The sequence below is a fragment of the Eptatretus burgeri genome, chromosome 6 (genome assembly GCF_056783735.1).
Source record: "Eptatretus burgeri isolate ZD-2024b chromosome 6, Ebu_testis_v1, whole genome shotgun sequence".
NCBI classification, from domain to species: domain Eukaryota; kingdom Metazoa; phylum Chordata; class Myxini; order Myxiniformes; family Myxinidae; genus Eptatretus; species Eptatretus burgeri.
The window spans coordinates 85,939,888-85,951,934 of NC_140966.1; the positions used below are offsets into that span (position 1 = coordinate 85,939,888).

General features: G+C 44.7%; 1 protein-coding gene across 9 annotated transcripts in view; it reads left to right on the forward strand.

The window, feature by feature from the left end:
* LOC147025248 (A disintegrin and metalloproteinase with thrombospondin motifs 6-like) overlaps positions 1 to 12,047 on the forward strand; it is a 416,527-nt gene that overhangs the window by 20,107 nt on the left and 384,373 nt on the right. The gene's annotated exons all lie outside the window — the stretch shown is intronic.

Here is a 12,047-nt window from a genome sequence, read left to right on the forward strand (position 1 = left end):
GGTACTTTTTAACGGAAGGACCAAAGACCAGGTTTTTCACAATCAACGAAGAACTGTCTTGTGACCCACGCCTTCGGGCTTGCCCTCCACATAACCTGCAGTTTTTCTTTTAAAATTTTGTGGGACTTAAAGGCTCGGGGATTTTCCGAATGGTATACGAGCAGTGGCTTAATTTTGCAGTCACCACTGGCATTAGCGCACAATGTGAGGGTTAACCTATCTTTCATGGGTTTGTGGCCTGGCATCTTCTTCTCCTCTGCTGTTATATAAGTCCTCTTTGGCATCTTCTTCCAAAATAACCCTGTCTCGTCACAGTTGAAGACTTGCTGGGGGACGTATCCTTCGGCCTCTATCAATTCAGCGAAAGTTTTCAGGTAATCTTCCGCTGCCTTCGTATCACAGCTCGCTGCATCACCATGCCTCACGACGGTGAATGCCAGACCTCTTCTTAAAGTTGCCGAACCAGCCCCAACTGGCTTTAAACGACTCTTGTGATGCCACGTCCGTTGAAGTGCCTGGTGTCTGCTTCAACAAGTCACGGTAAATGACTCGTGCCTTCTCGCAAACGATAGCCTCCGTCACGGTATCTCCTGCGAGCTCCTTCTCCCTCACCCACACCAAAAGCAGCTTCTCCATCTTTTCATGAACAGAGGTCCGCAGCTTTGAAATAATCGTAACGCCCTTGGCTGGCATTATAGCCTTCAACGAATCCTTCGTTTCTTCTTAGCACTGTCCTTTGCAGTTACTTTTTTAGGACTCATGGTTGAGTTACAACAAAGAAATTTGGCAAAATAACTGCACCAATGAAAACACAAGAGCTAAACACAACGCAGATTACTACGGTACGACCCTACTCAACGAGATAACCAAGAGAACTGAACGAGTGAGTGGCGGGAGATGCGTGAAAAGGTGGGAGATGCGGGTGTTCGCTTGCTTGGCTGCGCGCTTCTCAAAGCTCACTCCACTCGTAACTCGGATCTAGACTCGTAACACAAAGCAAAAAATCGTCCGAGCAATGGCTCGTAACTAGGAATACTCGTAAGTTAGTGCATTCGTATGTCAAGGTATTACTGTACATATATACAGCTCTGGAAAAATTAAGAGACCACTGCAAAATTATCAGTTTTTCTGGTTTTACTATTTATAGGTATGTGTTTGAGTAAAATGAACATTTTGTTTTATTCTATAAATTACTGACAACATTTCTCCCAAATTGCGAATAAAAATATTGTCATTTAGAGCATTTATTTGCAGAAAATGACAACTGGTCAAAATAACAACAAAGATTCAGTGTTTTCAGACCTCAAATAATACAAACGAAACGAGTTCATATTCATTTTTAAACAACACAATATGAATGTTTTAACTTAGGAAGAGTTCAGAAATCAATATTTTGTGGAATAAGCCTGATTTTCAATCACAGCTTTCATGCGTCTTGGCATGCTCTCCACCAGTCTTTCACATTGCTGTTGGGTGACTTTATGCCACTCCTGGCGCAAAAATTAAAGCAGTTCGGCTTTGTTTGATGGCTTGTGACCAACCATCCATCATCCTCTTGATCACATTCTAGAGGTTTTCAATGGGGTTCAGGTCTGGAGAATGGGCTGGCCATGACAGGGTCTTGATCTGATGGTCCTCCATCCACACGTTGATTGACCTGGCTGTGTGGCATGGAGCATTGTCCTGCTGGAAAAACCAATCCTCAGAGTTGGGGAACATTGTCAAAGCAGAAGGAAGCAAGTGTTTTTTCAGGACAACCTTGTACAGTGGTACCTCTACATACGAATGTTTCAGGTTACGAAGTGCCTGAACGGGAAAATATTGCCTCTAGTTACGAAGGCGTTTCAGGATACGAAGTCAAAAATACAGTACAGTACGCGCTGCTTTTCGCTGCTCCCAGAGTTTCCCGAACGTAAACAAACTTGTAGCTGCTCTGCCATTGGCTATCGCCTAAAATCTGCCTGGCAACCCTTTGCGTATGCGTGTATCCCAGCATGCTCTTCGTGTCCCCGTCCCGCTCTGTAAATATAGTTATAGTGTATACAGTCTATGGTCCCGCTACGAAGTGCTCGGACAGTGTTACAGTACAGTACGCGTGTGGATTACAGTAACTTTTATTCACAATGGACCCCAAGAAAGCAATGAAGAAAAGTGGACAAGGAGAAAAGAAGAAGAGAGTTTTTCTGGCCATACAAACAAAGCAAGAGATAATAGAAAGGTATGAAAAGGGGATGCGTTTGATTGATCTCGCAAAAGAATATGGCCATAATATATCTACAATCGGCACGATAATAAAGCAAAAGGAAGCCCTAAAAGCTATGGCTCCTTCCAAAGGCCTCTCTGTCATTTCCAAGAGGAGGTCGGCAGTGAACGATGAGATGGAGAGGTTGTTACTCGTGAGGATAAAGGAGAAAGAGATCGCTGGTGACACAGTGACAGAGGCCATAATTTGCGCAAAGGCAACCGCCATCTTCACTGACCTCGTGAAGGAGGATACAGGCGAGGGAAATTCGGCGCAAGGACTACACCAGGAGTTTAAAGCATCGTGTGGGTGGTTCGAGAAGTTTAAAAGGAGGACTGGACTTCACTCTGTTCTTCGCCATGGCGAGGCATGTAGCGCCGACCACGAAGCGGAGGTGATGCAACACACCGCGGTGCAGGAGGAGTTCAAAGAGGAGGAGGAGGAGGAGGAGGAGGAGGAGAAGGCAGCCATTATTCCATCAGCCCAAATCAGACATTTTAGGAAAATTCCATGAAGTCTCGGAATTTGTTGAAAAGAATCACCCAGAAAAATTGTTCACAAGTCGGGCTATCGCGCACTATGACGATGTCTGCCTCGCGCATTTCCGACGGATTGTTAAAAGCCGGCAAAAGCAGACGTCATTGGATCAATTCTTCACGAAACGCGAGGCAAAAAACACTGCTGATAAGGACCAGTAAACAAAGAGGCCAAAAAGTAACGAGAATAGCAGTTAAAAGGTAAATGAATATTTTTATTATTTCCTTTATTCTTTGTTTTTTACATTATGTGCCTCTCGTTTTATGTTTATTGTGCGGTAATCTAATTTTAACATGTATTTGTTTCATGTTCTGATGCATTTTTATGATTTATTAAAAAAAAATGTCCGAATTTTGCGGGGCTTGGAACGGATTAGCGCATTTACATTCAAAAGGCGTCTCTACTTACGAAGGTTTCAGGTTACGAAACTACTCCCAGAACGAATTAAATTCGTAAGTAGAGGTACTACTGTACGTGGCTTGATTCATGAGTCCTTCACAAAGACAAATCTGCCCGATTCCAGCCTTGCTGAAGCACCCCCAGATCATCACCGATCCTCCACCAAATTTCACAGTGGGTGCGAGACACTGTGGCTTGTAGGCCGCTCCAGGTCTCCGTCTAACCATTAGACGACCAGGTGTTGGGCAAAGCTGAAAATTGGACTCATCAGAGCAGATGACCTTACTCCAGTCCTCTACGGTCCAATCCTTATGGTCTTTTGCAAACCTCAGCCTGGCTCTTCTTTGCTTCTCATTGATGAAGGGCTTTTTTCTAGCTTTGCACGACTTCAGTAACCTGCCCGTAACCCTTCAGGTTACGAAGCGCCTGAACGGGAAAATATTGCCTCTAGTTACGAAGGCGTTTCAGGATACGAAGTCAAAAATACAGTACAGTACGCGCTGCTTTTCGCTGCTCCCAGAGTTTCCCGAACGTAAACAAACTTGTAGCTGCTCTGCCATTGGCTATCGCCTAAAATCTGCCTGGCAACCCTTTGCGTATGCGTGTATCCCAGCATGCTCTTCGTGTCCCCGTCCCGCTCTGTAAATATAGTTATAGTGTATACAGTCTATGGTCCCGCTACGAAGTGCTCGGACAGTGTTACAGTACAGTACGCGTGTGGATTACAGTAACTTTTATTCACAATGGACCCCAAGAAAGCAATGAAGAAAAGTGGACAAGGAGAAAAGAAGAAGAGAGTTTTTCTGGCCATACAAACAAAGCAAGAGATAATAGAAAGGTATGAAAAGGGGATGCGTTTGATTGATCTCGCAAAAGAATATGGCCATAATATATCTACAATCGGCACGATAATAAAGCAAAAGGAAGCCCTAAAAGCTATGGCTCCTTCCAAAGGCCTCTCTGTCATTTCCAAGAGGAGGTCGGCAGTGAACGATGAGATGGAGAGGTTGTTACTCGTGAGGATAAAGGAGAAAGAGATCGCTGGTGACACAGTGACAGAGGCCATAATTTGCGCAAAGGCAACCGCCATCTTCACTGACCTCGTGAAGGAGGATACAGGCGAGGGAAATTCGGCGCAAGGACTACACCAGGAGTTTAAAGCATCGCGTGGGTGGTTCGAGAAGTTTAAAAGGAGGACTGGACTTCACTCTGTTCTTCGCCATGGCGAGGCATGTAGCGCCGACCACGAAGCGGAGGTGATGCAACACACCGCGGTGCAGGAGGAGTTCAAAGAGGAGGAGGAGGAGGAGGAGGAGGAGGAGGAGAAGGCAGCCATTATTCCATCAGCCCAAATCAGACATTTTAGGAAAATTCCATGAAGTCTCGGAATTTGTTGAAAAGAATCACCCAGAAAAATTGTTCACAAGTCGGGCTATCGCGCACTATGACGATGTCTGCCTCGCGCATTTCCGACGGATTGTTAAAAGCCGGCAAAAGCAGACGTCATTGGATCAATTCTTCACGAAACGCGAGGCAAAAAACACTGCTGATAAGGACCAGTAAACAAAGAGGCCAAAAAGTAACGAGAATAGCAGTTAAAAGGTAAATGAATATTTTTATTATTTCCTTTATTCTTTGTTTTTTACATTATGTGCCTCTCGTTTTATGTTTATTGTGCGGTAATCTAATTTTAACATGTATTTGTTTCATGTTCTGATGCATTTTTATGATTTATTAAAAAAATGTCCGAATTTTGCGGGGCTTGGAACGGATTAGCGCATTTACATTCAAAAGGCGTCTCTACTTACGAAGGTTTCAGGTTACGAAACTACTCCCAGAACGAATTAAATTCGTAAGTAGAGGTACTACTGTACGTGGCTTGATTCATGAGTCCTTCACAAAGACAAATCTGCCCGATTCCAGCCTTGCTGAAGCACCCCAGATCATCACCGATCCTCCACCAAATTTCACAGTGGGTGCGAGACACTGTGGCTTGTAGGCCGCTCCAGGTCTCCGTCTAACCATTAGACGACCAGGTGTTGGGCAAAGCTGAAAATTGGACTCATCAGAGCAGATGACCTTACTCCAGTCCTCTACGGTCCAATCCTTATGGTCTTTTGCAAACCTCAGCCTGGCTCTTCTTTGCTTCTCATTGATGAAGGGCTTTTTTCTAGCTTTGCACGACTTCAGTAACCTGCCCGTAACCCTTCAGGTTACGAAGCGCCTGAACGGGAAAATATTGCCTCTAGTTACGAAGGCGTTTCAGGATACGAAGTCAAAAATACAGTACAGTACGCGCTGCTTTTCGCTGCTCCCAGAGTTTCCCGAACGTAAACAAACTTGTAGCTGCTCTGCCATTGGCTATCGCCTAAAATCTGCCTGGCAACCCTTTGCGTATGCGTGTATCCCAGCATGCTCTTCGTGTCCCCGTCCCGCTCTGTAAATATAGTTATAGTGTATACAGTCTATGGTCCCGCTACGAAGTGCTCGGACAGTGTTACAGTACAGTACGCGTGTGGATTACAGTAACTTTTATTCACAATGGACCCCAAGAAAGCAATGAAGAAAAGTGGACAAGGAGAAAAGAAGAAGAGAGTTTTTCTGGCCATACAAACAAAGCAAGAGATAATAGAAAGGTATGAAAAGGGGATGCGTTTGATTGATCTCGCAAAAGAATATGGCCATAATATATCTACAATCGGCACGATAATAAAGCAAAAGGAAGCCCTAAAAGCTATGGCTCCTTCCAAAGGCCTCTCTGTCATTTCCAAGAGGAGGTCGGCAGTGAACGATGAGATGGAGAGGTTGTTACTCGTGAGGATAAAGGAGAAAGAGATCGCTGGTGACACAGTGACAGAGGCCATAATTTGCGCAAAGGCAACCGCCATCTTCACTGACCTCGTGAAGGAGGATACAGGCGAGGGAAATTCGGCGCAAGGACTACACCAGGAGTTTAAAGCATCGCGTGGGTGGTTCGAGAAGTTTAAAAGGAGGACTGGACTTCACTCTGTTCTTCGCCATGGCGAGGCATGTAGCGCCGACCACGAAGCGGAGGTGATGCAACACACCGCGGTGCAGGAGGAGTTCAAAGAGGAGGAGGAGGAGGAGGAGGAGGAGGAGGAGAAGGCAGCCATTATTCCATCAGCCCAAATCAGACATTTTAGGAAAATTCCATGAAGTCTCGGAATTTGTTGAAAAGAATCACCCAGAAAAATTGTTCACAAGTCGGGCTATCGCGCACTATGACGATGTCTGCCTCGCGCATTTCCGACGGATTGTTAAAAGCCGGCAAAAGCAGACGTCATTGGATCAATTCTTCACGAAACGCGAGGCAAAAAACACTGCTGATAAGGACCAGTAAACAAAGAGGCCAAAAAGTAACGAGAATAGCAGTTAAAAGGTAAATGAATATTTTTATTATTTCCTTTATTCTTTGTTTTTTACATTATGTGCCTCTCGTTTTATGTTTATTGTGCGGTAATCTAATTTTAACATGTATTTGTTTCATGTTCTGATGCATTTTTATGATTTATTAAAAAAAATGTCCGAATTTTGCGGGGCTTGGAACGGATTAGCGCATTTACATTCAAAAGGCGTCTCTACTTACGAAGGTTTCAGGTTACGAAACTACTCCCAGAACGAATTAAATTCGTAAGTAGAGGTACTACTGTACGTGGCTTGATTCATGAGTCCTTCACAAAGACAAATCTGCCCGATTCCAGCCTTGCTGAAGCACCCCAGATCATCACCGATCCTCCACCAAATTTCACAGTGGGTGCGAGACACTGTGGCTTGTAGGCCGCTCCAGGTCTCCGTCTAACCATTAGACGACCAGGTGTTGGGCAAAGCTGAAAATTGGACTCATCAGAGCAGATGACCTTACTCCAGTCCTCTACGGTCCAATCCTTATGGTCTTTTGCAAACCTCAGCCTGGCTCTTCTTTGCTTCTCATTGATGAAGGGCTTTTTTCTAGCTTTGCACGACTTCAGTAACCTGCCCGTAACCCTTCAGGTTACGAAGCGCCTGAACGGGAAAATATTGCCTCTAGTTACGAAGGCGTTTCAGGATACGAAGTCAAAAATACAGTACAGTACGCGCTGCTTTTCGCTGCTCCCAGAGTTTCCCGAACGTAAACAAACTTGTAGCTGCTCTGCCATTGGCTATCGCCTAAAATCTGCCTGGCAACCCTTTGCGTATGCGTGTATCCCAGCATGCTCTTCGTGTCCCCTGTTTCGAACTGTCCTTGCCGTGCACTTCACCCCAGCTGCCGTTTGCCATTCTTTTTGTAGGTCACTTGATGTCATCTTACGGTTGTTGAGTGACATTCGAATGAGTTGGCGGTCATCCCGATCAGTGGAAAGTTGTTTTCGCCCTCTGCCAGTCTGTAGCTTTGTTGTCCCCAATGTCTGCTGCTTGATCTTGTTCTTATGAACCGCCATCTTTGAAATTTTAAGGATGGAAGCAAGGTGACGCTCACTGTATCCCTCTGCCAGTAAAGCCAGAATTGAACCCTTCTTTTCCTCACTCAAAACTTTTCTTTTCAACTCTTTTGGCATGGTCAATAGTTATTTTTTTGATTCCAATTGCTTTTGAGGTACTACTAGCACTGTTTTTGCCATCCAGCTGGTCCTATTGCAAGAGGATAGTGATGACCACAGCAGTGGTTTTTATACTTTTCCTTGTTAAATAAGATTTGGTTCAGGTGATCACCTAATCAGTACCTCACTAAGTGGAATGAGGTGTGCCTGTTTTGGAATTCAACAGACACTGGAATGGAATGGCTGCCATACATGTAGAGATGCTGATTTAATTTTTTTTTGGAATGGACTCTTATTTTTCCCAGAGCTCTATATATATATATATATGTATATATATATATATTTATATATATATATATATATATATATATATATATATATGTTTACATATTGGCACCAATCTGGAAGCCATATGCATTCAAACATACAGATGTTCCAAGAGTCAGTTATTCTGTTAAGTACATGTGGGACAGGTCCCTTCCTTTTGTCTAGTGGGAGAATCAAAGGTGTGCGTTGCGATGTCCTTTTAGGTAGGTTATTACATCTAACGACCATCCAACAAACCATCCAACGAACCCTCCAACGATCATCCATCAGACCATCCAACAACCAACCACGGTACTTCCAGCGCTTGCAACCCTCGCCTCGCTGGTCACAGCATACGGGGCAAAAACGTCCAGTCTGCCGTTCCTTTGCGCTTCTACAAATGTTCCTTTTCAACGTTGGATATTCCCCTTGATGAGTCCACACGCGTGGAGGGTGGGGGTGGGGGGGGGAGAGCCTCCCGGTTTGGCCGAGGCCCCGCCCAGAAAGGGCGGACCCCATGAAGATCCTGTCCAATCGGGGCGGACGGTGATGTCACCGAGCCCCCGCCCCGTTTGGGGAGAGCGATCCTCAGAGTGTGAGAGTTTTTGGAGGAGTTGAGTTGGTTGGTGTGCGTCGTGTGGTTTGAGCTGGAGTCTGGAGCATTTGAGTGGAGTTCTGCATTTGGCTGGCATTCGTTGGAGTTTTCCTGGGTCCCGTCCGCGACCCTGATCTCCGCCCTGGGACTCCGACTGCTCCGCTCAGGTTCCTCCACGGGCACGAGCCCCACGCGTGTGACTGTGGGCCGAGCCGCACAACCATTAGCAGGTGCCGCACCACAGAGCACCCTTCAACGTGCAGGTACCCAAGCGAACTGCGACCCCCAGCTCATCTCTCCCTTTCTGGCTGCGGGTTCTTTTAATAAATCATCTGCGTGTGCGTCTGAGTGTGTGGGCCCGTCTTGTAAGTAGAAACTGTATAAGTGTTTTTGAACGTTGTAAATTCTTGCTTGTATATTCCGCGATAAGTCTTGCTCTGTGTCTTCTTTATTGTAAATAAATTACTGTAGAAATGTTCCTAGTTCGTTTCCATCCTTTCTTTCATTGGTCCAGCATGGTTCGGATCTGAGTTTTTAGCCGGGTTTTTCTTCCCGTTAATCTGCTCATCCCAGCCGGCACGGCTTTGGCAAGTTCCGCTCGACTGCACCCGAACCGGAGTTGGTAGTCGGTAGTTGGAACTCTACCGCAGTCGGTAGAGTGACCCAGTTCGAGCAAGACGTGCCGAGGGCGTGGTTCCCTGGTAAGCGACACCGTGTGTTTAATTTGGTAAATTGGTTCTAAACAAAAAGACCCTCCGCTATGCGGTGGAGGTATTGGCGTCCACAGTCGGTTAAGCGACCCGCCGCCTCACGGAATTATCCGAGAGGGACGGCCTACAATTCCAGAGAGTCTGGTGGGAGACGACGTAACCTTCCCCACCTCGTGGTCGTTCTCGCCACCGGGCCCCCGGCCCTCAACAATATATATTAGGGTTTCAGAAGGTGCAACGGATCCCTCTCAGGTCTCGAAGTATCCACCGTCGTGTGTGTGTGTGTGTGTGTGTGTGTGTGTGTGTGTGTGTGTGTGTGTGTGTGTGTGTGTGCGTGCGTGCGTGCGTGCGTGCGTGCGTGCGTGCGTGCGTGTGTGTGTGTGTGGTTGGTATCTCCATGTATGGGTTCCAGAAAGTGAAATGGAGCCCTCCCAGGTGTGTGTTTGCGTTTGTGTTTGTGTTTCATTGTTTGTTGTTAGTTGTTATCTCCATATGTGGTTTTCAGAAGTTGCGCTGGATCCCTGTGTGTGTGTGTGTGTGTGTGTGTGTGTGTGTGTGTGTGTGTGTGTGTGTGTCTACATATGTGGTTTCAGAATGTGGAATGGAGTTCTCCAAGGATGGGGGCTCAAAGTATCTACCTTCATTTTGGTAAGGGGTCACGATTCATGGACCAAGCTGTGAAGTTTTTTGTTTTCAAAGTTTTGTGCCGAGGGCTCTCTTCAGGATCGTCACTGAGCCCAGGACAGCTTCCAACTGTTCATTTGTAGTGATATTCCCAGGGATGGTTTTTAATATATCTGTGAGGTTCTTCGTCATCACTGAGACAACTTTGGCATTCTTCAGATTTTAGGATCTTTTCTCTTCACGCTTGAGGTCCTGGTGTTTGGTAATTTTCTTAATTTCTGCATTGTTCATCCAAAATAACCAGTATTAACACCTCAATTTATTTTTGCACCTAAGTATATCTGGTCGCAATGCTTTGTTTTTGATGTTCACGCCTGATGGGATCATAAGGTCGTACGTGAGCGGTACTTCAATGTTTTCAATGATTGCTTTTGGTTCATTTTCCCACAAATGTTCTTGAATTGGAGTACCAAAGTTTTTGCAGATGTCCCAGTGGATTACTTTACAAACTCTGTTGTGCCGTTGTATGTACAACTGTTCGGACAGGTTTTTTTTTTTTTTCCGCATTCGATCATTAAGTGTCAGATATCATTGTCTTTGCGAACCCCACCTCCACCCCTCACCTGCCTTTTTTTTTTCCTCCTCTCCCCCACCCTTTTCTCTCACTCTGTCCCCTCCTCGCTCCCCCCTCCTCATAAAATGCAGCACTCTCCTCCCACACCTCTCTCTCTCTCTCTCTCTCTCTCTCTCTCTCTCCTCTCTCTCTCTCTCTCTCTCTCTCTCTCTCTCTCTCTCTCTCTCTCTCTCTCTCTCTCTCTCTCTCTCTCTCTCTCTCTCTCTCTCTCTCTCTCTTTCTCTTTCTCTTCCTCTTTTTCTCTTTTTCTCTTTTTCTCTTTTTCTCTTTTTCTCTTTTCTCTCGTTCTCTTTTTCTCTCTTTCTCTCTTTCTCTCTTTCTCTCTTTCTCTCTTTCTCTCTTTCTCTCTTTCTCTGTTTCTCTCTTTCTCTCTTTCTCTCTTTCTCTCTTTCTCTCTTTCTCTCTTTCTCTCTTTCTCTCTTTCTCTCTTTCTCTCTTTCTCTCTTTCTCTTTTTCTCTCTTTCTCTCTTTCTCTCTTTCTTTCTTTCTCTCTTTCTCTCTTTCTCTTTTTCTCTTTTTCTCTTTTTCTCTTTTTCTCTTTTTCTCTTTTTCTCTTTTTCTCTTTTTCTCTTTTTCTCTTTTTCTCTTTTTCTCTCTCTCTTTCTTTCTCTCTTTCTCTTTTTCTCTCTCTCTCTTTCTCTCTCTTTCTCTCTCTTTCTCTTTCTCTCTTTCTCTTTTTCTCTCTTTCTCTTTTTCTCTCTTTCTCTTTTTCTCTCTTTCTCTTTTTCTCTCTTTCTCTTTTTCTCTCTTTCTCTTTTCTCTCTTTCTCTTTTTCTCTCTTTCTCTTTTCTCTCTTTCTCTTTTTCTCTCTTTCTCTTTCTCTCTTTCTCTTTTTCTCTCTTTCTCTTTTTCTCTCTTTCTCTTTTTCTCTCTCTCTTTTTCTTTCTCTTTATCTCTCTTTCTCTTTCTCTCTCTTTCTCTTTCTCTCTCTCTTTCTCTCTCTTTCTCTTTCTCTCTTTCTCTTTCTCTCTCTTTCTCTTTCTCTCTCTTTCTCTTTCTCTCTCTTTCTCTTTCTCTCTCTTTCTCTTTCTCTCTCTTTCTCTTTCTCTCTCTTTCTCTTTCTCTCTCTTTCTCTTTCTCTCTCTTTCTCTTTCTCTCTCTTTCTCTTTCTCTCTCTTTCTCTTTCTCTCTCTTTCTCTTTCTCTCTCTCAACCCACCCCTCCTTAATAATCCCCCCGTCAGCGAAGCGACGGGTTGTATTTGCTGGTCTATAATATGTAAAGCTCTTTCTAACCACTGACTGATATTAAAGATCATTCGCTTCTGTGTGACGTAGAAAGCTAAGATTTTGCTTGCCGATGGACATCGAAGCCAGTACACTGAAAAATTCACAGAATCGTTGGACAACATCCATAAATGAAAGTATAAATAAGTGAAAAAAAAATGCAGGTGCATGGCCTGAGACAATGGGGAAGCATGGTAATTTTGTGTGCCGATGAACATTGAAACCGATACACCAGGA